General features: G+C 44.8%; 1 protein-coding gene across 3 annotated transcripts in view; it reads left to right on the plus strand.

Moving 5' to 3' along the window:
- Positions 1–3926: 3926 nt before the first annotated feature.
- The window catches only part of acsl3a (acyl-CoA synthetase long chain family member 3a), an 81503-nt gene continuing 59981 nt past the window's right edge, over positions 3927–25448 (plus strand). For 2 of the 3 annotated variants that reach the window (XM_034098122.2, XM_034098124.2), the window contains exon 1: positions 3927–3978. The gene's annotated coding sequence lies outside the window, so the exon portion shown is untranslated. Of the gene's footprint in view, positions 3979–8445; positions 8488–25448 lie in introns of those variants that run through there. The other variant, XM_034098123.2, reaches the window with a different exon arrangement.

Below are 25448 nucleotides of genomic sequence, written 5' to 3' on the forward strand. Positions count from 1 at the left end.
CTCCCTCTAAATATATCAAACATTAGGAAGTGATGCTCCTGACTACCATTCAGTTTAAGAAGATAATATTTGTTTTAAACAATTCAAAGCAATAAACAACAGCAACAGGCTCTGTAACCAAGGCAACGTTAGCCTAACATGTATGTTAACAGGTAAGATAGCTGTTCACACTATCTATATTTTCTGCTATTTTATTTCTATTTGAGATGTTTACATTTTGGATTGTTTAATTCTAGTCTTTTAACTGTCTTAAGTGCAATGCCTTGTCTTTTGCTGCTGCAAAGCAAACATTTCCAAATGGGTATCAATAAAGTACTTCTTATTTTATCTTAATCCTCAAATATTAACAAATTTAACCTTTTCAAATATTGATGTAACTACATACACATCGATATGTTGTATAAATATTGCAAATCAAAACCTTTATTCACTACTTATTACCAAAAATCGTAGTTTTATCTCCGGTAATCATGCATTCAAATGTCCCACCACGAACTTCCGGGGAACTATTAGCCGCGTTCACACTGCGGTACTTTTCCCACAAAGGTTCATGCGAACTTAGTTCATGAGAACTCTTTAGTTCTCATGAACTAAGTACAGATCGCGTTCACACCGGAATGAGTCCCTGAGGGAGGATTAGGCAAATGAAGCCGCTGACGTCACTTCTTCTTCTTCTGCTTTGGGTTTACTGGCAGGCCGCAAACCACTTCACGGCGTATACTGCCGCCCAAAGTCCCCGGCCGGAAGTCCCCGGAGTTGGGGAAGGCTTCAGTAGAAGCTGCTGGGAGTCCCAGCAGCTTCTACTGAAGCCTTCCGAGTAAATCGCCAGAACGCCGACACCTCCTCATCTCCACCGCTCCCATGTTTTATTTTGTGTTGCCATAAGTTAGTCTCTCTGCGTTTCTGCGCTGGGCTAATGCTAATGCTAATAATGCTAATGCGAGGATAATAAAATGGCGGCTTCACAAAACCTTTTGGGAGTTTTACGGGGCGTGGTTTGCAATCCGCCCAGCCAATCAGACATATAGCTCTTTTCTCACAAAAGAGCCGCTCGAAAGAGCAGGGACTTTCGGAGCCCGATGTATATACGCACTGTCGTCCCGCAACAACACCGCTCCATGTTTCTGACCGGCTTTCTGGTTAACAGCCGCTGTGCCTCACACACCTCTCCCTCGGTCGTAACCGTGGAGAGAAAGAGGCTGGCGGAGCACACCCTGACGCGCTTACCCCGCGGAGGTGTGCCATAACGTGGAGGATTCCCTCCTCCTGTCTTAAGGCAGGGGGAAAAAGAGTCCTCCAGCCCCTATGGGCCCATGTGCGCGTCACGTCCGGGGAGGGGGTAAGATGCCCACTGACCCACAGCCCCCCTCTCCCTCCTCACCAGTCCTGTGTTGCCACAGCTAGCACCGGCTACAAAGGAGCCAGACATGTCCAAGAGATACAACTGAATGAAGGGGCCTGGCATTGACCAACGCACGCACCGGGCAGAGGAGGTGTAATTTAGCCTCCCTCACCCCACTATGGGGGGGAAGACTAAAACCCCCCCAACTGAATAGCCCTCGACCTGAACACACTCATTAGGCTCTTGGCTACAAAGGAGGGGTTCGGTCTGAGTGTCGCCCGCTTTGGTCCCCCTGGATTATTAAACAGCTCGGGTGCACCGACAGAGCGGTTAACTCAGACACTCTTTTGGCAACGCTGTGTTCCATGACAGTGCTTTCAGGGAGGAGAGCTCCAGAGGCTCAAATGGTCGTGAGCAGAGCCTCGAGCACCAGCAGCAGGTCCCGCTGCGGGAGAATAAACTCCCGTGGAAGAGCAGCACGGCAGCGGTCGGTAAATGCTGCAGAAACACATTAATAAACAATGAACCACGGCACTCTGGAGCAAAGCATAAGGTTGGAGAAGTCGTTATTTAATTTATTCTGGCTTCGTGTGATTAAAAGCAACACGATCATCGACCCGACGCAGTTGTTGTTGTTGTGAGCGGTGAGCGATCAGCGATGTAAACGGTGACGTCATGACGCAGCAGGGGCAGCTCTGGGGCGCCAGTGGGCGGTGTGCACAGAGCGGGAGCTGAAAAGGGAAACCGGAGCTGAACCAGAAAAGCTCCCGCTCGGAGCTAGAAACTGAAAAGCGCTGGTGTGAAAGCCGCACATGGGACCTTATTTCTGAAAAATGATGTATTGAAGTCGATGGAGAGAGAAACGTTATCTTTCGATCCCGTTTGAATTGTGCCACGAATTACACACATGATGTTTGTCAATTTAAAAGATAATTTTACAAGTCAAAAAAATAAAAACTGTGAAGTAACACTTTGTGTGAAACCGCTCAATGAACTACATCTCCCGTCTCGCACCACACACCCAGACGGCCGTCACATTGAAACATTTCACTTCTTTCTCTCAGAACGAGGCGGAAAGTATTAAAAGAGGAGAAAATCACTCCAAGTCTGGGCACGTTGAGAGCTGTGTACACACACAAGGGGAGTTAGTCGGTTCGTGAGAGCCAGCATGCGGGACCGGGGCTCTGGGATTTGTAGTCTTTCTAGTTGCGTATTTTTCATAGTCTTATATTTCAACAGTTTTACGACAAACTGTGACTTTTTTGACATGGAAATGATTTTTTAAGATTGACAAACATCATATGTGTAATATGTTTTCTCTCTCCATTGACTTCAATACATCATTTTTCAGAAATAAGGTCCCATGGACCGGAAGTAGATGGGCGGGACTTCGCCTCTATGTCTGGTCAGACATCAATCTGTTCTACGTAGCGCGCCCCCTAGAGGCCTGGAGCACTGTGTGTTTTGTGGTTTGTATGTGTTTTTGTATTTGCAGCGTTTTTCGGTTGCGTTTGGGGTATGTGTGTTGTATTTAGTTTGCATAATTTCTGTAAATGCAGCGTTTTTTTGTTGTATTTGTTGTCAGGATTTGTTTGTTTTTCATTTTATTATTGACAGCTGTTTCCTGCTTATGTATGCGTTTTGGGCCATTGTTCCGTGTTTGCTGCCGGCCACCGTAAATATGATTTACATAAAAAGCCTTAGCCCTTTTCAATGTATTTTTGTTTATGTTGTGTTTTGTATGCACCTGCTCCTAAGGGTAAATCATGAAATATCTGAAAGCCAAGTTGTATTGTTCTTGTCGATGTTTCTATCGTAAAAAGGTATTTTCCAACCACCAGAGGGCAGTGTCGAGCTGCTTAATGCTTACACGTGTTCTGCAGCTCACACACTGTTGAAGTGAAATGAGGCAGAACCACCACTGTTGAATTTCGCAAACTAAAGCAAAACATAGACTGGTTGTAAAATGAAGCTGCTAGATGAATAATGGCGTAGCCTCAGACACTTCCCTAGTTCACAGCTGATCTTTTTTGAAGGGACGCATGTGTTTACGCAGCTGCACGAAGCAACATATTTCTATAATAATCTTGTATATGATCCGCATTTAGGGAAGTTCATCATCGCTTATAGTTGGCTCAAAGTGCAGCATTGTCGTTAAGATTTAGGCAATATAAGATAAGAGTACTTTATTGATCGCAAATTAGGAATTGTTTGCGTTGCAGCAGCATAAAAAACAAGGCATTGCACAGAAGTAGAAATAACCATTCTAAAATGTAAACGTCTCAAAATAGAAATAAAACAGAACATATAAACAGTGTAACAAATGTCTTCGTCTTCATTTCTCATCTTTACATTTCCCTGATTCTGAAGAGGTGTTTTTATGACTGCCTGCGCGTTCATATGGTTGCACAAGTAAGTGCCGGCCCGCGCGCATACTCATCAGCTCTTTGTGACAGTCAGTAACCCATAGTAACCCGCGGTACAGTCAGCCTCCTTCCAGCTGGGCCCGGCCCTCAGCTCAGCACGCGCCACCTCCACGAGTCCAATCATAATGAAGCCCCCCCCCCCCCCCATTCCTGATTGTCACTTCCGGTCTGCGGAGAGCAGCTCAGAGCCGGTGGTGCTGCAGCCGAGCGGTGAGTTTATTTCTCATTCATCGAAATGTTTTTGTGATGCTACTTTATTCCCGCGTGAGTCAGATGCTGGAGCTGAACGCCCCGAGGAAAGATTGTGAAAGTTGGACTCAATTCTAAGTTATACATAAATACAGTGGTGGAAAGTAACTAACATTGACTTAATTACACTGTAATCTGAGTTTTTTCATTTAAACTGTATTGTTATACTATATCTTAGATATTTTATTTAAGTGTATTTGAAGTGTACTAAGTGTTATGTTCGTAAGCTGAATTTAAATCAGGCGTTGTAATTATTTGAGTGATAGAGATCATGCAATGTTATGTGTTTATTGAATGTTGTGAACCTGTCTGAGGACCACAGATGGAAATTAGCTATTAGCTATAATATGGCATCTCTTCTCTTTGCTGAGATTAATGTTTTTGTATGCATGGCCCTTCTATAAATACATAAAAATGAACTCAAGTATAAATACATTTCTAAATAACTTTAATCAGGTTATGCTATATCTATATTTGTGTACTTCATTAATTTGATAAATCGATGTGTTATCATGCATCTTAACTACCCAGCAGTATAAGTAATTCTAATACCGCCTTTACCTAGCTCAACATGAAATATATGAACACATTAATGCATCTAAAATTATAATACCACAATGTAATATAGCCTATATTTAATTCTTAATTGAGTACTGTTGCATGCTGGACTTTTACTTGTTACAGTATTTTAACACTGTACTATGGCTAGTTGTACTTCCCGTGTTGCAGATTGTATTTTCTGTTGTTAGGGATGCAACACGGTAGTTACTTGGTATAGAATTATCAGCTGGATCAAAGTTAATTCAATATATATATAATAATTCATATTCTTCACTGCTATCAAAAAAAGCTGGGTATTTTTCTGTATATGGTGTTTCAAATGTTAGCTATTCCTATATTCGATCTGATATAATAGGTCATTATCTTACTTCATCGCCGTAATGTGGTTCTTCATAGTTGAACATCTGTCGCACACACACACACACACACACACACACACACACACACACACACACACACACACACACACACACACACACACACACACACACACACACACACACACACACACACACACACACACACACACACACACCACACACACACACACACACACACACACACACACACACACACAACACACACACACACACACACACACACACACACACACACACACACACACACACACACACTGCTGAGAACACTGTACTGTTATCATGAAATCATAAACCAACAATGTGTGGGTTTCTCTTGTTCTCTTTATCAAGATTGAATTTCAATACTAGTTTATGATTAGTGGCATGTAATCCAGTATTCTCTTTTTTACATGAGCTTTTATTCCTTTTGATATGCATTTAGTAAAACACGCTCCTTGCAGTATTGAAAGGTAGGAAACATGTTATAACGTCATGTGTTTTAAACATTTAAATCAAACACCAGAACCACAAATCCGTCGCCTCAACAAACCGGAGCTGCTCTCCACTTTTTAAATCTATTTACACGGCAGAAGTGAACGGTACTGCAGCAACGATAATCAAGTGATGCAGTGCCGATAGTAAACTACACAAAGAGATGCTATTGTCCTGCAGAGATGGTCCGATGTGATTAGAACACGCATGCACACACACACACACACACACACACACTGGAAACCATATTTCAGAATGGCAACCAAGGCAAACACAAGGCGTCATTATTATGGTGATATTCTAGAGTCAGCAGCAAAAGAGTAAAACTTTCCTTATTTATTTTTTTACTGTAGAAAAATCCACTTAAATTGAACTGAATCCAATACTTTTTTTTATTGATTTAGCTCATGTTTAAATAGAGAAGAGAAATAAGGAATTAGTTTGCCTGCGGGAGTTTTCAGGATGTCACAATATTTTTTACATTGCATTTAGCTGACGCTTTTATCCAAAGCGACTTACAGTAAGTGCGTTCGACCAAGAAGATACAACCTTGAAGAAAACAGAATCATAAAGTACATCAGGTTTCATAGAGCCAAACATTTCAAGTGCTACTCAGCTGGCTTTAGAGAAGCCAGTCCTTTGTTAGTATATAAGTGCTTTGTTAGTAGTTCTATCCTCGAAGTGGAGTCGAAAGAGATGAGTTTTCAGTCTGCGCCGGAAGGTCCGGCAGTGGCTCAGTCGGTAGGGGCTTGGACTGTGAACCGCAGGGTCGCCGGTTCAAGTCCCCAACCAGACCTAAATATAGAGTGTGGACTTCTACTTGGAGAGGTCCCAGTTCACCTCCTGCCCTGCCGTGGTGCCCTTGAGCAAAGCACCGGCAACATGTAGTGGAGTAGAAGTATGAAGTAGCATTCAATGAAAATACTTTGGTTACATACAACTGCCTCAAAGTGTTTCTTAAGTACAACACTTGAGTAAATGTACTTTGTTAATTTGCACCACTGATTGTGTGTATGTGTATCCTTCACAACACAAGATGTACCTCCTTATTGGTCCTTTATACACTTAACACAGCAAGACAAGTACTCAGATCTTTACTTAAAGGGGACCTATCATGCAAAATGCACTTTGTGATGTCTTCTCTACATCACTATGTGTCCCCGGTGCGTCGGGGAACTCACGCAGCGCCAGGAAATAAAACCCTCTCTCTTTTCCTCCGTACCCAAATCTTTTAAAAACGGGTGTACAACGAGCGGATACAGATTCCATCCGAACCGACGTCAAATCGGCAGCGGATCTACAGAACGTTGCTATCAGAAACAATGCGTGTTTTGGACGTAATCTCGTCTTTGTTTACATTAGCAAAGCCTCGCTAACACTCAGAGCTAACCTGGAGAGAGCATGTGTTTAAAAAGCAGGACATAAAAAAAGAACTCACCTTGTGATAAACCCGCAAGAGAAAAAGCATTTCAGAAATAATCCTTGATGTGGTTTAGAACAGGATGGCGTTTTATCACAGCAGAATTTAACTTTATCTCCGGGAGAATTCTGATCAGGCATTAGCTCCGCCTCCTCTTCTTCTTTTTTTTCAAGCTAAGGACCCAAGATCCGCATTTCTCTAATGGCGCATTTCCACCGCAGGCCACGCTCGACTTAGTACGGTTTGGTTAGGCCTTATTAGGCCCGGCTCACTTTATGCTGCCCTTCCATTACAGTTTAGGAACTGGGGTAGTTACTATAGCAACGCAGTGTAGGCGGAGCCGTGACGTCATCTTCAGAAAACCAACATCAGCCGTTAGCTCTTAGCGCTCAGAGCTCACAGCTCTTCATATCTGTTCAGAAACTAGACAGAAGTGAAACAAGTACAAACCACAGACTGCCTGTGTCATGGAGAATACAGTCTCTGGTTTATTTATGTCTGGAGGCCGTTGCTGTGAGTGTGGACGGTCGGAGCATATACAGCGTTAGCTTAGCTGATCTCCATTCAGAAAACACGCATTTTAAAAGGGTTTTCTCTGCCGTCTGTCTGCGGACTCAAAGCGTTAACTCATGGTTTTTACTAACCGGTATCAGAGTGTTGTTACTTCGGCATCATTTAGAAACGTGTATTACAATTAAATCACGGTCAAATATGTTCATCTTGTTGTACTAGTTTAGCACACTCAGCCCGACTCAGCCTGGTTGTTCCTGGCCTTAGAACCACGATTTAGTTGGACCAGAAAAAAGGTGAAAAGGTAGCCCCGGGCCGGAACTAGGCCAAGTGGAAACGTATACCAAAAACGGGGACGACACGGCATGCTTAAACCGCTCTCTGCGCCATGGTGGAAGTGCGCCATTACAGAGCTTCAAAGAGGGGTATGAGCAGTATGAGGGATGGCTACAATGGGTGATCTGTTTGGTATTGGTAATTTGAAAAAAAAACTTCACAGACATGTTTTGTATAGGTATGGCCCTACGATATATGTTTCAAATATAGCATTATAGGTCCACTTTAAATAAAAAATAAATACTAAATTACAAAATTATGTGCTACAAGTAAGAGTCCTGCATTTAATATCTTATTTAAGTACAAGTACACATGTATTGGTATTCCACTGCTGTAAAGGTCTCCTGCACACCCCCACATACATTAACCAGCCAAATACGACTTCTCTTTCTCTCTCTCTCACACACACACACGCACACACACACACACACACAGTCTGAGTCGTGTGTTGCACCACAATGGCCATGTTGAACTTGCTGCACTAAGCCAGGCCTGCTTAGTGAGTGGAAGAAAGATGACGTCTGCAAACAAAAGGCCCCATTCACACAGACTCTTAAGGAAGCAATGATACGCACACACACACACACACACACACACACACACACACACACACACACACGCACACGCACACGCACACGCACACACACAGGCTCACCCCACCACAGCATACACTATGTCACAATATTATTCAATTAATCCAGAGAGTGGAGGCTGCCTGCAAAGCGCCTTGTAATCGCATAAAGACGCCCGTTGAGCAACTATATTGCAGCGTCACATTTCTCACTATTTAAGGTAAGAGATTAGAGTCAGTGTTTTTGCATTGCTGCCATAACGGCTAGGGTTTGTTCAGAGACGAGTTGGGCTGGCTCGTCAGGTGTGGCTCTCTAGCAAGGATCAGGTTCAACTGGTTTCTTGTGGCGGGGAATCGGCTGATCCTCAGAGCGGCAAGTGATCCGTATCGGTTTGGGAGACTTCTGAGGTAAGAGACACAGTGTCAGTGAATTGAAGTAGTGGGGCTAATGTGAGGATTAATGTCGCCCTGCTGTGGCTAATTTTCGGATTAAGCTGTGATTTGGGTGAGTTTGTAAAGCCTGGGTGATTATGGCAGTGAAGCAGAGCGAAGTGTGTGGAAGGATTTGAATGCTCAACAAAGTTCTGTATCAATTGATGCAATAATGTAAACACAAAAACCTAATCAAAAGGCAACATGCAGAACTCGCTGAAATAATCATTTTTTACTATAAAAGTGTTTACATTTTTAAGCATACGTTTCTTTAAAAATCATACAAATAAATATGAAGTTGAGGTTGTGTTAGCTGCATTTCCCCTTATCTGAAACTTGCTAATTTGTATATAAATTGTAGTAAAAAATAATCAGCAAATCACACTATATATGCCGCTTTCACACCAACGCGTTTTCAGCTGCGGCTCGGAGCTGGAAAGTACCGGTTTTTCCTGTTCACACCGCGGAGCCTCTTAGCTCCGGAATCCGGTTCACTTCCAGCTCCAAAAAATTGTCGGTCTCGAGGCAAGAGCTTCGGAGCTAAGAGGCGGCGTCGCTTACGTCTCTCTTACGTCGAGGCGGGTTGAAGTCGATGCTGAAGACCGCAAAGAAGTCTTGCATTTCGCATGTGATGTTTGTAAAGTTCCAAGTGAAGTCGTCCCTTGTAAAGTCGTCCGATGCCTTCCATGTCGTTTCGTAAGAGGATAACCAAAGCGAACAGCGCTTCAATTCAATCGGCCATTGTTGTTGTTGTCGATGTGAGGGATTTCCGCGGTTTGGATTTGATGAAGCAGGCACGTAGACGGTGACGTTGTGACGCAGCAGCTCTAGGCGGTGTGAGCAGAGCGGGAGCAGAAGAGGGAAACCGGAGCTGAACCAGAAAAGCTCCGCTCGGAGCTAGAAAGGGAAAAGCGCTGGTGTGAAAGCCGCACATATGGCTTCAGACCCGGCGCCAGAACAAATCTAAAGGGAGGGCCTATGATTTTCATGGGAGGGCCCGCAAAACCGTCACGTGCTGCGGGCCCGTAAAGACGCACACTTATCGCAAATACTACATACACAAATAAAGGGCACCATAGAAACTTTGAAGCGTTGTGTGCGTGGCAGCACAGACACCGGTAAATCACGAGCAAGGCACGCTGGTTAAGGATGGCAGCTTCCTCATCGCTGCACTCGGAGAGAAATAGTAGAGACGGAGACGATGAACTGTTTAGCCCGCCCTGGGCATGGTTTATGTTCCTATGCACTGCAGGTGCATCTTTTCGCTCAGCCGAGCTAACTCAGAACAACAACACATATAGATCTGGACTGAATGTGCATCAGGTGAACACACCCTCATGTACATATGACGAAAGCCTGCGTCCTTCAGTAGCACATCACACTTCAGTGCCTCACAGTGGTACAATAATAACTAGGGATGCCAGCGATTATTCGATTATTCGAATATTCGTTACAGTCTCCATAATCGAATATTATTTTTAAAAATCGATTTTATTTATATATTTTTTTTTTATTATTTATATATATTTTTTATTATTTATGTTTTTTTTCTTTTTCTGGCTTAGTTTCAACCAAAATATATATAAATATATATATGCTAATAATAGTAATAGTATTAATAATTGTAAATGGCCATTGGTCACACCACCAGTTTGTTTTACTGTAAATTTGGAGGAAGCCTGCGTGCAGAGCGGACTGCTGCTGCAGCACGCTCTGCACACCACCCCCACCCCCCTCTCCCTCACACGTGCGACTAAAGATGAACAAAGCGGCAGCCGGCAGGTAAAAATAGTTCCTCCTTGTGGAACTACTTCGAACATACAAGTCCAAAGGAAGTAAAGGGGGAGTCGAATAATCGATTATTATTCGCCAGGGCTGCCGAATAATCGATTTTGATCATGGTCAGTTTCTGGCAACCCTAATAATAACATGACATCCCTTTGTGAGCTTGAGTACAGAATAGACATAGGCTAATATATATATATATAACAACAACAACTGAGGACATTTCCCTTAACACACACATTTGAAATAAAAACATAACAGCAACAGCTTTGCTTGGGCCGCCGTCGACCGGAGCAGCAAACATAATACTACAGAGGGAGCGACGCGACGCCACATGCAGTGCGTAATGTGGCGCAGTAAGACTGACATATTGTCATGCAAACATGACTTACTACTTTATGCTAATAAAGCTGGAGACGCCGTTTGCCTGAAGAATGGAATCGCCTCAGCCAAGTGTCCTTCCACTCATCCCTGCATTTCCTGGTCAAGTCCTTTTCAAACCCGAGTCGAATAAGGTGAGCTTCCCGCTGGTGCAGCATGCTCCGTCGCTGGTCACTGAAAATGTTTTTCAGGGCTGAAGACGAGTTCTCACAGGTAGCGGCGGAGGCCCCGGAAGTTAAGGCCGACTTAAATGCCCCTGTGACACTCGGCATGGCTTCCAGGGTCTGGTGGAAGGTGGTGAGGAGTGTTTTAGTGGGGGCGTAGAGCCTTCCATTTGTGCGCGAAGAAACTGTCGGGCCACAACAGACTCGGCTTCTACAAGTTTAGTCTCCAAAGCGTCGTGCCAGTCTGTTTCGTCCTGGTCGAGCCGTGCTCCAGTAGATTGCTCTACAACGTAATCTTGTAGAGTTGTGTTTTGTGTTGTGCGTCTCTTCTTACTTTGGGGCGGGTCAGTCGTGTCCTCTGCTGCTCCACACTTATCCATAGCGCACCGAACTCGGTTTCTGTATATGTCCCGCAGCACACTCAGTGGCTGAGTTCGCCAGCTGGACGGCTGTCAGGAGATCCATGTCTTTCGATTGTAGCATTCTATTAGGCGGTTCAAGAAGCATCGACATCGTGTTGATGAGAAGCGCAATGAATCTGAAGCCCAGCTTTGAGAGGACGCTCGGCAGCTTCCACTCTCAGTCAGCTGGGGAGGAGCGTGCACGTTGAAATTCCGTCAACGGCTGGGACATGTCACCATGTGATTTCTGTACCACCTGCACTGTGGCCATGAGCGGTCCAGCGTTGGTCAAGCAGACGTTCTAGTGTTTCCCCTTGATAATGAACTGTGGGTTTTCGGATGAATTTGTACAAGAGGTTACACACATTAAAAACATCCGTGATGGGCTGTTCTGCGGACATTGCCTGCACTACCACGACATGGAGCTGATGATTGAAGCAGTGCACGTATGGGATTTCCCTCTTCAATGTATCCTGAAGGAGTTTCTGTACTCCATGTTTTCCCGTCATACACTCGGCTCAGTCTGTTGTCTGTGCTCAGTCCAGCCTTGGTCAGTTCGGAAATAACCGTTTGGGTTAGAGTGTCCCCTCTGTTTGCATCGATACACCGAAGAACAATGGAAACATTCTCCTGCCCGGTGCGATCCCTGGTTCCGTCGACTTTAATCGAATACACTGCATCCCCCATCTCTTCGACAAGATGCTCAGTCACTAAGGTGCTCATTATCTCTATGATGGCAGTGTGCATGTCGTGAGAGGTGTGTGTTGCTGTGTGGGGAATGCTTTCCATTATTTTGGCCAACTCTGCATCTTTGTACTGCAGCGTATACTCAAACAGCGATAGGAAGAGCCCACTGCCTGACTCGGACATGCTGTGGAGTGCATCGTGGTCACCTCTGAGAGGGAGTTGGTTGACAGCTAAAAAAGCTATCATATCAACGACAGCTGACACGTAATACCGGCTCCGTGCAGCTGATCTGCACCAAAGTACTAATTTCCTTATTTGTTTCCTCGCGTATCTGTCTCTCTCCCCAAACTCTCACATGAAATGTGTTCTTTTGATGCGGCATGCCTTAGCAGTCCTTATCAGTCTGTAATGCGTGTTTCCAGTGGCAAAAACCTTTGACAGTAAAAGCCGCATCAGACGTAGGCCTATTCACTTTAAACCGTCTACAGGGGAAACAAAAGGCTGCGTCTGCTTCTAACGAATATTCAAGCCATGGTCTGTTGTACCATGCGGTGCAAAAGTGCGCTTCTATCCTGAAAACAATCTCTCTGGATAACGATCCAGTTTCACCTGCTGGGTTTATTAACCCCGAGATCATCTGGGGCTGTTGGTCTTTGAGCGGTTGCTGGCCCAATAGCACCTGTTGATGTGCTGCGAGGTAGCGTCTGTAGTGGAGGCACCGGCACCGGCACGGAGGAGGAGGAGGAGGAGGAGGAGGAGGAGGAGGAGGAGGAGGAGGAGGAGGAGGAGGAGGAGGAGTGAGGAGGAGGAGGAGGAGGAGGCTGCTGCTGCTGGCGGGTGTGGCACAGGGTGTGGCAACGCAGGTGGTGATGGCAGGGGCACAAGGAGCGGTGCCTCGGAGGACAGCGTTGGTGGCGGCCGCCTTGATGAGTCAAGGCTTGGGCTCGCTAACTCAGCCCCGGGGTTTGCCGAGGTCAAGCTTGTGAGATTAAGGCGTGCTGCTGCAGCGGCAGGTGCAGGTCGCCAGCAGCACCATCGGCTGCAGTTCTTTCATCGCTACTTCGTTTGAATACATTCTTAGATCTTTTAAGCCAATTTCTGATGTCCATTTTGTAATTCAAACAGAAATGGGAGTCTACAGAATGCACAATAAACAATAAACAAATCCAGAATTGGCGGCAGAGTTTGACGCTGTGATTGGTCTAAATGTGGACGAATCACAAATCACAACAGACACATGAATTTATTTGACGTAGCCTGCGATTTTTTTTGTAGTTACTATCTGACATCACATACATCGTAGCATAAAAGTTCACAGTTTATTTATAATTGAAAAAATTTAAAATAAAAATGTTTTAAAAAAAATTAAATGTTATAAATAATTTTTAAAAACGTGTTTATTGGGGGAGGGCAGGAATGTCAAATGGGAGGGCCTGGCCCTCCCTGGCCCTCCCACGGCGCCGGGCATGTATGGCTTGCTACTACTTTGACTTGGTGTAGGCTAACTCTCCATTCAAATCAATACCTAACTGTAGAGAAACACGTGTTTTAATTGATTTATTTTTAAATCGTGAATGGATGCAGAGTAAAGTTTGTTCCCCACCTGTAACTCCAGGTGATGTAGATTTTCACACGGATGCATGTTCATAGCAGAGCAGTGGAATAATGGACATGCATTTTTAACCCAAGAGCCGCGTTCACACTGCGGTACTTTTCCCACAAAGGTTCATGAGAACTTAGTTCATGCGAACTCTCTAGTTCTCATGAACTAAGTACAGATCGCGTTCACACCAGAAAAAGTCCCTGGGGGAGGATTAGGCAAATGAAGCCGCTGACGTCACTTCTTCTTCTTCTGCTTTGGGTTTACTGGCAGGCCGCAAACCACTTCACGGCGTATACTGCCGCCCGGAGTCCCCGGCCGGAAGTCCCCGGAGTTGGGGAAGGCTTCAGTAGAAGCTGCTGGGAGTCCCAGCAGCTTCTACTGAAGCCTTCCGAGTAAATCGCCAGAACGCCGACACCTCCTCATCTCCACCGCTCCCATGTTTTATTTTGTGTTGCCATAAGTTAGTCTCTCTGCATTTCTGCGCTGGGCTAATGCTAATAATGCTAATAATGCTAATGCTAATAATGCTAACGCAAGGATAATAAAATGGCGGCTTCACAAAACCTTTTGGGAGTTTTACGGGGCGTGGTTTGCAATCCGCCCAGCCAATCAGACACAGGAACCTTTTTCTCCCAGAAAGTCCCTGCTCTCTAGCGAGGACGGAAAAGGGGGTGAAAAGGTTCATGAACTAAAGTCACATCCTCCCCTGTTTTCTTGTTAAGTTGAGAACTAATGACCAACTATTTGTTTAATGATTGTTGAAGCAAACAACATTCTGATTAAGCTTCTCAAAAGTAAGAAATGACTGGTTTTCAAACATAGGTCATTTGCTAGCAACTGATAAACAGTGCATGCCTGTTAAAGTAGCATCATTTGCAATTATAGTATTATTGATGGAAAGTGAGAGAAACTGCAACTTTATCCACTTTAATGTATAATTCCTGCATTCAACTCTCATTTGCCGAAATATTAGATTCCTCACAATAACAGAAATATACAATTTAAAACAACAACAACAACACAGTTTCATTACGCGTCAAAAAGGGTTTCTATTAAACTTGTGAAGACGGTTTTCTGTATAAAGTTTGATTTACATCTCAGATTGATTCTTGAGTGCCTGATTTACAAACTGGGTGTGTGGCATTGGAAGTGGACTCTTTGTTTGCCTTGCAGGGAAGGTCCAACAAGAGAGATAATATTGGCATTAAAGTGTGAGAACATGAGGATATCTTGACCTGCGCTGCACAGCTCTTTTATAAATGCCTTTCCAAGTGCAAAACAGACTAGCTGTAATTAGTGTGCAGAATTAATGAAAATGAATAAGCATTAAAAGCTGCTTTTCAGTCCTTCTACCGTTTCCTAATTACATTACATGTCACTTGTTAGACGCTTTTATCCAAAGCAACTTACATACTCAATACTGTGGGCAATCCCCACAGGAGCACTTTGGGGTGAAGCGTCTCATCGACATGCTGACTGCAGTGGGGTTTGAACCTGTGCTCCCCTGATCCTGACACCCACGCACAACCCACTGCACCACACGCCTCCCAATGAGTTGAGACTGACTTCAGAGGATCACTGTGAGCACAGCGGGTCTAACAGCAGGGATTGCATCGCTAGACGTTGATTTTTATCGGTATTTCTTACATTTAAAATCATAAATGGATTCCCTTCTGCTTCTGGTTTTGCTATCGCTTTCCTTCAGAGCTCTGTAGATCGCGCAGCGTCAAAATAAACCCCTTGCACAATGTGTTAGCTTGTTTGTCATGTGGCTGGGTAAGATAAGATAAGAAGTACTTTATTGATCCCACGTTGGGGAATGTTTGAGTTGCAGCAGCATAAGCATTCTACAATTACAATTAAAAGACTAGCAAAACACATTTAAAAATTGTAACATCTCAATAGCAATAAAATAGCATTTACAGTGACAACATATAAAGCAGGATATTATATATACATAAGTATGTGAGTAATGGAATATTAAACATTAGATTTTATATAAATATGAAATGTACAATGTGGTTTAGAGTCCCGTTGTCTAAGTAGCTATGGAGCAGGGAGTTCTCCTCAGTTTAAGCTCTCCTCCTCTCTTCCTCCATAGTCTGTTTGATTGACCTTAACTTTCTGCAAAGACAGCAGTGTGTGTGTGTGTGTGTGTGTGTGTGTGTGTGTGTGTGTGTGTGTGTGTGTGTGTGTGTGTGTGTGTGTGTGTGTGTGTGTGTGTGTGGTGTGTGTGTGGTGTGTGTGTGTGTGTGTGTGTGTGTGTGGTGTGTGTGTGTGCGTGCGTGCGTGCGTTAGGGCTGTGCAATTAATCATATTTTAATCGCAATTACGATGTTGGCATGCCACAATTACGAAAACAACATAATCGAAAAAACGATTATTTTGCTTTGCTAGGTTGTGGGTCCGTGTACGTTTTGTTAGTTTGATTTTTCGTTTGAACCAAAAGCCAAAAAACGAAAATACCAGCCTTTTTTCGTTTTTGATTTAAAACGGAAGAACGGAAAACCAAAGCCGTTTTCCTGTTTGTGTTGTCTGAATCAAAAACGGATAACGAGAAAACCTAATAAAAAAAAGTCTGTACGTTTTGTTAGTTTGATTTTTCGTTTGAACCAAAAAAACGAAAATACCAGCCTTTTTTTCGTTTTAAATCAAAACGAAAAAACGTGAAACCAAAGCCGTTTTCCCGTTTGTGTTGTCTGAATAAAAAAACGGATAACAAGAAGACCTAATAAAAAAAAACGGTCTGATTTTGGTTTTCGATAACAACTTCATTCAATTTTCCGTTTTGTATTGAAGAATGAAGAAAAGCAGTCCGGTGGACCGGAAGTTAAAGAACATATTTCAAAATAAAAGACAGGAGGATATTACATTACATTACATTGCATTTAGCTGACGCTTTTATCCAAAGCGACTTACAATAAGTACATTCGACCAGGAAGACACAACCATGAAGAAAACAGAATCATATAAGAACATCAGGTTTCAAAGAGCCAATCAGTTCAAGTGCCACTCAACTGGCTTTAGATAAGCCAGTCCTTTGTTAGTATATAAGTGCTCTGTTAGCGGTTCTTTGTTAGTCATTCTATCGCTCGAGGTGGAGTCGAAAGAGATGAGTTTTCAGTCTGCGCCGGAAGGTGTGTAAGCTTTCTGCGGTCCTGATTTCAATGGGGAGCTCATTCCACCATTTTGGAGCTTGGGTCCCCCTCGCAGCGAGGGTGCAGCGAGCCGTTTGGCTGATGCAGAGCGTAGAGCACGTGCTGGGGTGTACGGTTTAACCATGTCCTGGATGTAGGAAGGGCCAGATCCATTCGCAGCATGGTACGCAAGTACCAGTGTCTTGAAGTGGATTCTAGCAGTTACCGGAAGCCAGTGGAGGGAGCGGAGGGGCGGCGTGGTGTGGGAGAATTTAGGAAGGCTGAAGACCAGACGAGCCGCTGCATTCTGGATGAGAGAGGTCGGATGGCACATGCAGGCAGACCAGCCAGGAGGGAGTTGCAGTAGTCTAGGCGTGAGGTGACGAGAGCCTGGACCAGAACCTGCGTGGCTTTCTGGGTCAGCTGGGGACGCATCCTCCTGATGCTGTAGAGCGTGTATCTGCAGCAGCGGGTTGTAGCACCGATGTTTGCAGTGAAGGACAGTTTGTTATCTAGAGTCACACCCAGAGTCCTTGCAGTCTGAGTCGGGGAAACAACAGAGGGGCCGATGTTGATAGTCAGGTCAAGAGAGGGACAATCTTTTCCCGGAAGGAAAAGCAGTTCAGTTTTGTCAAGGTTGAGCTTGAGATGATGAGCGGACATCCACTGAGAGATGTCAGCTAAACAAGCAGAGATGCGTGCGACGACCTGGGTCTCTGAGCGGGGAAAGGACAGAATTAGTTGGGTGTCGTCAGCGTAGCAGTGGTATGAAAAACCATGCGGGCTAATGACAGATCCGAGCGAGTTTGTGTACAGGGAGAAGAGGAGAGGACCAAGAACAGAGCCCTGAGGGACCCCTGTAGTTAATTGACAAGGGTCGGACTCGGACCCTCTCCAAGTGACCCTGTAGGTGCGGTCTTTGAGGTATGAGGTGAGGAGGGAAAGTGCAGAGCCTGAAACTCCAAGTTCTTGGAGAGTGCGAAGGAGGATCTGATGGTTCACCGTGTCGAATGCAGCAGACGGGTCCAACAGGATGATGACAGAGGAGAGGGAGGCTGCTTTAGCAGTGTGCAGTTCCTCAGTGACAGCAATGAGAGCAGTTTCTGTGGAGTGACCTGCCTTGAAACCAGACTGGTGCGGATCCAGAAGGTGGTTCTGATGGAGATAGCAGGAGAGTTGTCTAAAGGCAGCGTTCAAGTGTTTTAGACAGGAACGGGAGGAGAGAGACAGGCCTGTAGTTTATAACGTCAGACGGGTTGAGAGTGGGTTTCTTCAGGAGAGGGTTTACTCTCGCCTCCTTGAGACTGTTTGGAAAGTGACCAGAAGTTAGAGAAGTGTTGATGAAATGGGTGAGAAACGGTAGAATATCAGGAGCGATAGTCTGAAGGAGGTTTGAAGGGATAGGGTCCAGAGGACAGGTGGTAGGGCGGGTAGAGGTAATGAGGGTAAGAACCTCACTTGGAGAGAGAGGATATAATGGCAATGCTGTAAAAGACCCAGAAGTCTGACGACCCTTGGCCCCCCTGCTTCCGGCACCCATGCTGACGAGGATACGTTTATTTCTGCATTCACATACATATATGCGTTTATAGAGATTAATACAAGTATGCAAGCTCTGTGCATAACTTTATTTCGCTGACTTCCGGTTTGTACTGTGTCGGCAAATCCAGTGTCCAGCTTGTCGCTGTGTGACAACGTCATGCTTGTTGCATACCTGCAAGATTGACCTGTGACAAATGTCAGCGATGTGAACAGAACTGTCGCCCTACTTTCACCTGCACCCAGCAGCAAGCGGGAGAACGATATCTCATACAGTCGACCCCTAAAACAGTTCACACAGTAATGGAACAGTTGTTAAGCATTATTTTGTCCAACTAGTCTCTACACTATGAATTTGATGTTTGTCTAAACTGCTAAGAAGCTGACCGCTGGGTTAGAACAGAAAGACATGCGGGCCATAATCACTAGACGCTCAAAAGAGTGTGTGTAAGGCTTACATGAACTGAATTGAAACTCTGTCCATTAGTTGATTAATAAACAAGACATTCAAGTCAAAGTTTAGGCATTTGCATTTGTAGCACGCTGTAAATATGGACTATGAATGAACACATGCAATGTGGAAACACACACATAGGTTTCTTCTCAATACTCATAGCAGTATCAGACACAATGACTTTACTGAGAGTGACGATGACTTGAACACATAGTTACTGTATGGCACTGAAGACAAAATACAGTATATTGCATTTACCTCTTCCTCTAACTCTCTCTCCGATATTGGCCTCCATCGTTGTGCACATAACTCTTGACCTCAAGAGACTTTAAGATGATAGTTTGGATTGTTTGAAATGGGGCTGAGGCAGAGATGTTCACAAGTCTTTTTTTGCAAGTCCAAGTCAAGTCTCAAGTCTTTGTGGGGTGAGACTTGATCAAGTCTCAAGTCTTTGGTCACGAGTCCAAGTCAAGTCTCAAGTCTCTAAAAAAATAAAGTCTCATGTCTCTTCTGGTTGTAATAAGCCTTCTATTGTCTGCTGCTATCCAGTCTGTTAAGAATACTGCGCAGCTATATCTAAGAAGTTCAAAGCATTTACTGTGTTATTATACACTGGGTCTCTAATGACATCTTTTAAGTCTACTATTAATAAACATATTCCTCTATCCTCTCACTCAAAGCCAGTGTCATGGTAACCTGATAAACCTGTACCATTAACGCTACGTGGTCAACAATAAACCTGTAACCTGCCTATAAACCCACAGATGTATTTATGTATGTAACTATGTATTTTTCTACGTTTAACGCAGCGGAACGTAATGATTAACGTTACCGACCTTTTTTATGTCATGTCAAGAGTTGGATGTCAACGCCACTCAACGCAAACAAGTGTGACAAGCAAACATTCACTAATCTTTTCAAATATTCAGTTACAAAGCTAGCAGCAAGCTAAGTTAGCATCACACAGCTGATGCTGAGCTAAACATGTTCGCTAACCGTCCATGCGTTAATGTGACCTCTCCGGGTGACTTTTCAAGTGCCTGATGAAATCCGACGTTGTTGCGCCAGCATCCTTGATTTTGATATTGCAGACTTTGCAGTGTGCGCTCCTTTTGTTGGTGCCGCCGGCGTTTTGTTCGAAGTTGTTGTAGTTGAACCGAATTACAAGCGGTACAGCCGCAGGTGTGCCGCCGGTCGCTATTGTGTTCCTACGAGGTAGTAACAGAGGCGCGCACGTCTGCGTAATGAGCCCGGCTAAAGTAACTGCATGGCCTACCTGCCTGTCAGCCTTCCATCTGGGCACAAACTTATCTCGTGCCCTCATTGGTCATGTGCGCGTTCGTGTGTGTTGGAGGAGGCGGGCTCTATAAGGAAGTAGCAGCCTCTAGCAGATTATCTCCGGTTGTGTATTTTCAAATTCTAGCGATCTCGAGCCGGTTTCTCTCAAATGTACCTGCCCCACCTTTAATACGCCAAAAATAGAAAACACAATGATTGTTCACGAGTCCCAACACACGAGTCCAAGTCGAGTCTGAAGTCTTTTGGTCACGAGTCCAAGTCAAGTCTCAAGTCTCTGTGTGCACGACTGAAGTGCGACTCGAGTCCGAGTCGCAGACTCGAGTCCCCATCTCTGGGCTGAGGTTCTTATCCAGTCAGTGTATAACCTCCAGAAGACAGCGGTCGGCACGACCCCAGTTAGGAGAGACAGGAGTACCAGCACAGCAGCAAAACCTAATCCAGCAGCAATCCACCCAGAAAAGAAGGCCCACCTGAAAAAATCGTTATATTTAGCATTAAATAACGTACACTTAAACTGATATAGCTTTTTTGGGTGAATAAAATAAATGTTGCTTCTGCCCACGTCCTCAGCAGTACATGGCTATGCTCCTATATGTTTCTCCACTGGTCTACTGTAGGTAATACACTAATTATGGATATACACCACACACTACCCCACTTCAAAAGACCAGAACTATCCCCTTAAGGGCAGCTGTTGAAGTTCACAACAACAACAAACGCATGCAGATGGTTGTAGTCTGTAGCCAGACAGTGGTAGATCTGGCCGTGGTGGAGCATGGTGGTGGAGCATGGTGGTGGGCAGCGGTGTGACTTCTAGCTGTCATGTGCGGCTTTCACACCAGCGCTTTTCAGTTTCTCGCTCCAAGCGGGAGCTTTTCTGGTTCAGCTCCGGTTTCCCTTTTCAGCTCCCGCTCTGTGCACACCGCCCACTGGCGCCCCAGAGCTGCCCCTGCTGCGTCATGACGTCACCGTTTACATCGCTGATTTGCTCCCCAACGGCAGCCATTACGGCAGCTCACAACAACAACTGCGTCGGGTCGATGATCGTGTTGCTTTTAATCACACGAAGCCAGAATAAATTGAATAACGACTTCTCCAACCTTATACTTTGCTCCAGAGTGCCGTGGTTCATTGTTTATTAATGTGTTTCTGCAGCATTTACCGACCGCTGCAGTGCTGCTCTTCCACGGGAGTTTATTCTCCCGTTAGCTCCCGGTTAGCTCACACTGCAGCGGCCGCTCTAAAGTATTCACTGTCCGACTCACACAAGCAGCTGATGCATATCCCCAGTTCCCTTAGCCTAAGTGAATGTGTGTCAGTCTGGATTGAAGCTGTTTGGTATCACAACGCTGTTATGAAAGTTTCTCTGGTATAAAACGGGTGATGTTGGCATAGCAACCGAAGCTAAACTGACTACTCCGATAGCTGCAATAATACAAAACAACACGTCTGCCTCTCTCCACAATGATCGATAACAGTGAACGGATGGTCAAAGTAAGGCACAAATAAACAGAACCACACGGAGCCTGGTTCATGCTGCCTGACTTTATAAAGTGTGTTTATAGGCACTACTGCTTGTAGGCAGGCATAACAGTCGACCCATGGGAGGTGGGTTTAGTTTCCTGCACGCCTCGACGTAAGAGAGACGTAAGCGACGCCACCTCTTAGCTCCGAAGCTCTTTCCTCTAGACCGACAATTTTTTGGAGCTGGAAATGAAGCGGATTCCGGAGCTAAAAGCCGGCGCAGCTGCGGTGTGAACAGGAAAAACCGGCGCTTTTCAGGCTCTAGCTCAACTATTCTGTGTGCATAGCTTACTTTCACATAACTACTAATCTCTCACTTTACTCTCTCTGACATTGTTCTCTGCTTTGGATTGTGGACATCCAGCCATGTTCTCTTCCGGGCCGGGTTTACACACTGTGGGTTTAAGCAAGATATAGAAATGATGAGACATGACGAGTGTGTAGTTTTAGCATTTGAATTATTATTCTCAGACTTGCCATAGTTCTTGGTTTGTACCACTGCTGCTCTGTACAGCTGAGTACTGGGGACCCACTGGGAGTCATGTGACTGGGGACCCACTGGGAGTCATGTGACTGGGGACCCACTGGGAGTCATGTGACTGGGGACCCACTGGGAGTCATGTGACTGGGGACCCACTGGGAGTCATGTGACTGGGGACCCACTGGGAGTCATGTGACTGGAGCAGGAGGGTAACACACGCCACCCCTGCAGCCATGATGCTCCAGCTCAACGGGGGTCGAGTCTTTCAGCCCCACCTGTAAGAAGAGAAACTAAATAAATACGTATTCAGTTTGCTTTGTATTATTTCTTTTATGGTAACATTTTGGTTTAATAACATTGTGGTATTTTAAGGAGTAAGTTTAAGTCATATCTTTGTTCCTATATGACTTTGTTCTTTTCTATACTTACAACTTCTTATACAGATATGAATTGATTTACTTTTACACTATCAACGAAGAAAAAATAACTCTTTAGCAACAGAACAGGAACAGAACACAGCTGTGACCTCTGTGCAGCTCACACACCAGTCAGTCCATGTCTGGGGAGCAGCTGGTGTGCTAGTTATATTAAAGTTGATGTTTCTATTGGCTGTGTCTCACCTGTCTGAAGTGAGCCGAATCCCCAGCAACATGTTGAGCCAGACGGTAACTAAGACAGTAGCACTTCATCCTGACCTCACTGGGGCCTGTCCTCGTGGACCTGGAGCACCACACCCTGACACACTAAGGATGCACATGCTGTCCCTCCTCTGTCTTTCAACGTAGTCAGACTTGTTGAAGAAAAACAATAAGTTTACAGAAATAAAAGCTTAATTACTCACCCTCCTAATTGTAGACGTAACTTCACGAGTACAACTTGAGACATGTCTCCCGCTTGCTGCTGGGTGCAGGTGAGAGCAGGGCGACATCTCTGTACCTCACTGACATTCGTCACAGGTACATCTTGCAGGTATCGCAAAAAACATGACGTTGCCACACGGCGACAAGCTGGACACTGGATCGACCAAATAACTACACACTCTTATTTACACTAGACACGTTATTCAAAACCGACAGCCTGTGTGTTGTTTGCTAAACACTGCCACTGAAATACCACACTCAATTATCAAGCCCCTGCCCCAGAATGCACACGTTCAAAGCCATGTAACCAATTAGATCACTGAGAAACCTGAGCTTGAACACTTTGTTGTGCACAACAGGACGTCATGTTTGTTGCGATACCTGCAAGATGTACCTGTGACGAATGTCAGTGAGGTACAGAGATGTCGCCCTGCTCTCACCTGCACCCAGCAGCAAGCGGGAGACATGTCTCAAGTTGTACTCGTGAAGTTACGTCTACAATTAGGAGGGTGAGTAATTAAGCTTTTATTTCTGTAAACTTATTGTTTTTCTTCAACAAGTCTGACTACGTTGAAAGACAGAGGAGGGACAGCATGTGCATCCTTAGTGTGTCAGGGTGTGGTGCTCCAGGTCCACGAGGACAGGCCCCAGTGAGGTCAGGATGAAGTGCTACTGTCTTAGTTACCGTCTGGCTCAACATGTTGCTGGGGATTCGGCTCACTTCAGACAGGTGAGACACAGCCAATAGAAACATCAACTTTAATATAACTAGCACACCAGCTGCTCCCCAGACATGGACTGACTGGTGTGTGAGCTGCACAGAGGTCACAGCTGTGTTCTGTTCCTGTTCTGTTGCTAAAGAGTTATTTTTCTTCGTTGATAGTGTAAAAGTAAATCAATTCATATCTGTATAAGAAGTTGTAAGTATAGAAAAGAACAAAGTCATATAGGAACAAAGATATGACTTAAACTTACTCCTTAAAATAGCACAATGTTATTAAACCAAAATGTTACCATAAAAGAAATAATACAAAGCAAACTGAATACGTATTTATTTAGTTTCTCTTCTTACAGGTGGGGCTGAAAGACTCGACCCCCGTTGAGCTGGAGCATCATGGCTGCAGGGGTGACGTGTGTTACTCTCCTGCTCCAGGCACATGACTCCCAGTGGGTCCCCAGTCACATGACTCCCAGTGGGTCCCCAGTCACATGACTCCCAGTGGGTCCCCAGTCACATGACTCCCAGTGGGTCCCCAGTCACATGACTCCCAGTGGGTCCCCAGTCACATGACTCCCAGTGGGTCCCCAGTCACATGACTCCCAGTGGGTCCCCAGTCACATGACTCCCAGTGGGTCCCCAGTACTCAGCTGTACAGAGCAGCAGTGGTACAAACCAAGAACTATGGCAAGTCTGAGAATAATAATTCAAATGCTAAAACTACACACTCATCATGTCTCATCATTTCTATATCTTGCTTAAACCCGGAAGAGAACATGGCTGGATGTCCACAATCCAAAGCAGAGAACAATGTCAGAGAGAGTAAAGCAAGAGATTAGTAGTTATGTGAAAGTAAGCTCTGCACACAGAGTAGTTGATGTGTTGATGTCTCTGAGAGCTGAGAGCTGCTGGATCTGTCTGCCCTCAAAGTGCCAGGGATCTACAAGGCCTTCACCGCTGCTTCTGCACCGTAGGTATCCCTGTGAGCTGTGAGGTGCCACTAGTGGACTTGAATGTCTTGTTTATTAATCAACTAATGGACAGAGTTTCAATTCAGTTCATGTAAGCCTTACACACACTCTTTTGAGCGTCTAGGGATTATGGCCCGCATGTCTTTCTGTTCTAACCCAGCGGTCAGCTTCTTAGCAGTTTAGACAAACATCAAATTCATAGTGTAGAGACTAGTTGGACAAAATAATGCTTAACAACTGTTCCATTACTGAGTGAACTGTTTTAGGGGTCGACTGTATGAGATATCGTTCTCCCGCTTGCTGCTGGGTGCAGGTGAAAGTAGGGCGACAGTTCTGTTCACATCGCTGACATTTGTCACAGGTCAATCTTGCAGGTATGCAACAAGCATGACGTTGTCACACAGCGACAAGCTGGACACTGGATTTGCCGACACAGTACAAACCGGAAGTCAGCGAAATAAAGTTATGCACAGAGCTTGCATACTTGTATTAATCTCTATAAACGCATATATGTATGTGAATGCAGAAATAAACGTATCCTCGTCAGCATGGGTGCCGGAAGCAGGGGGGCCAAGGGTCGTCAGACTTCTGGGTCTTTTACAGCATTGCCATTATATCCTCCTGTCTTTTATTTTGAAATTTGTTCTTTAACTTCCGGTCCACCGGACTGCTTTTCTTCATTCTTCAATACAAAACGGAAAATTGAATGAAGTTGAATGAAAAACCAAAATCAGACCGTTTTTTTA

Source organism: Pseudochaenichthys georgianus, chromosome 13 (genome assembly GCF_902827115.2).
Source record: "Pseudochaenichthys georgianus chromosome 13, fPseGeo1.2, whole genome shotgun sequence".
NCBI classification, from domain to species: Eukaryota; Metazoa; Chordata; class Actinopteri; order Perciformes; family Channichthyidae; genus Pseudochaenichthys; species Pseudochaenichthys georgianus.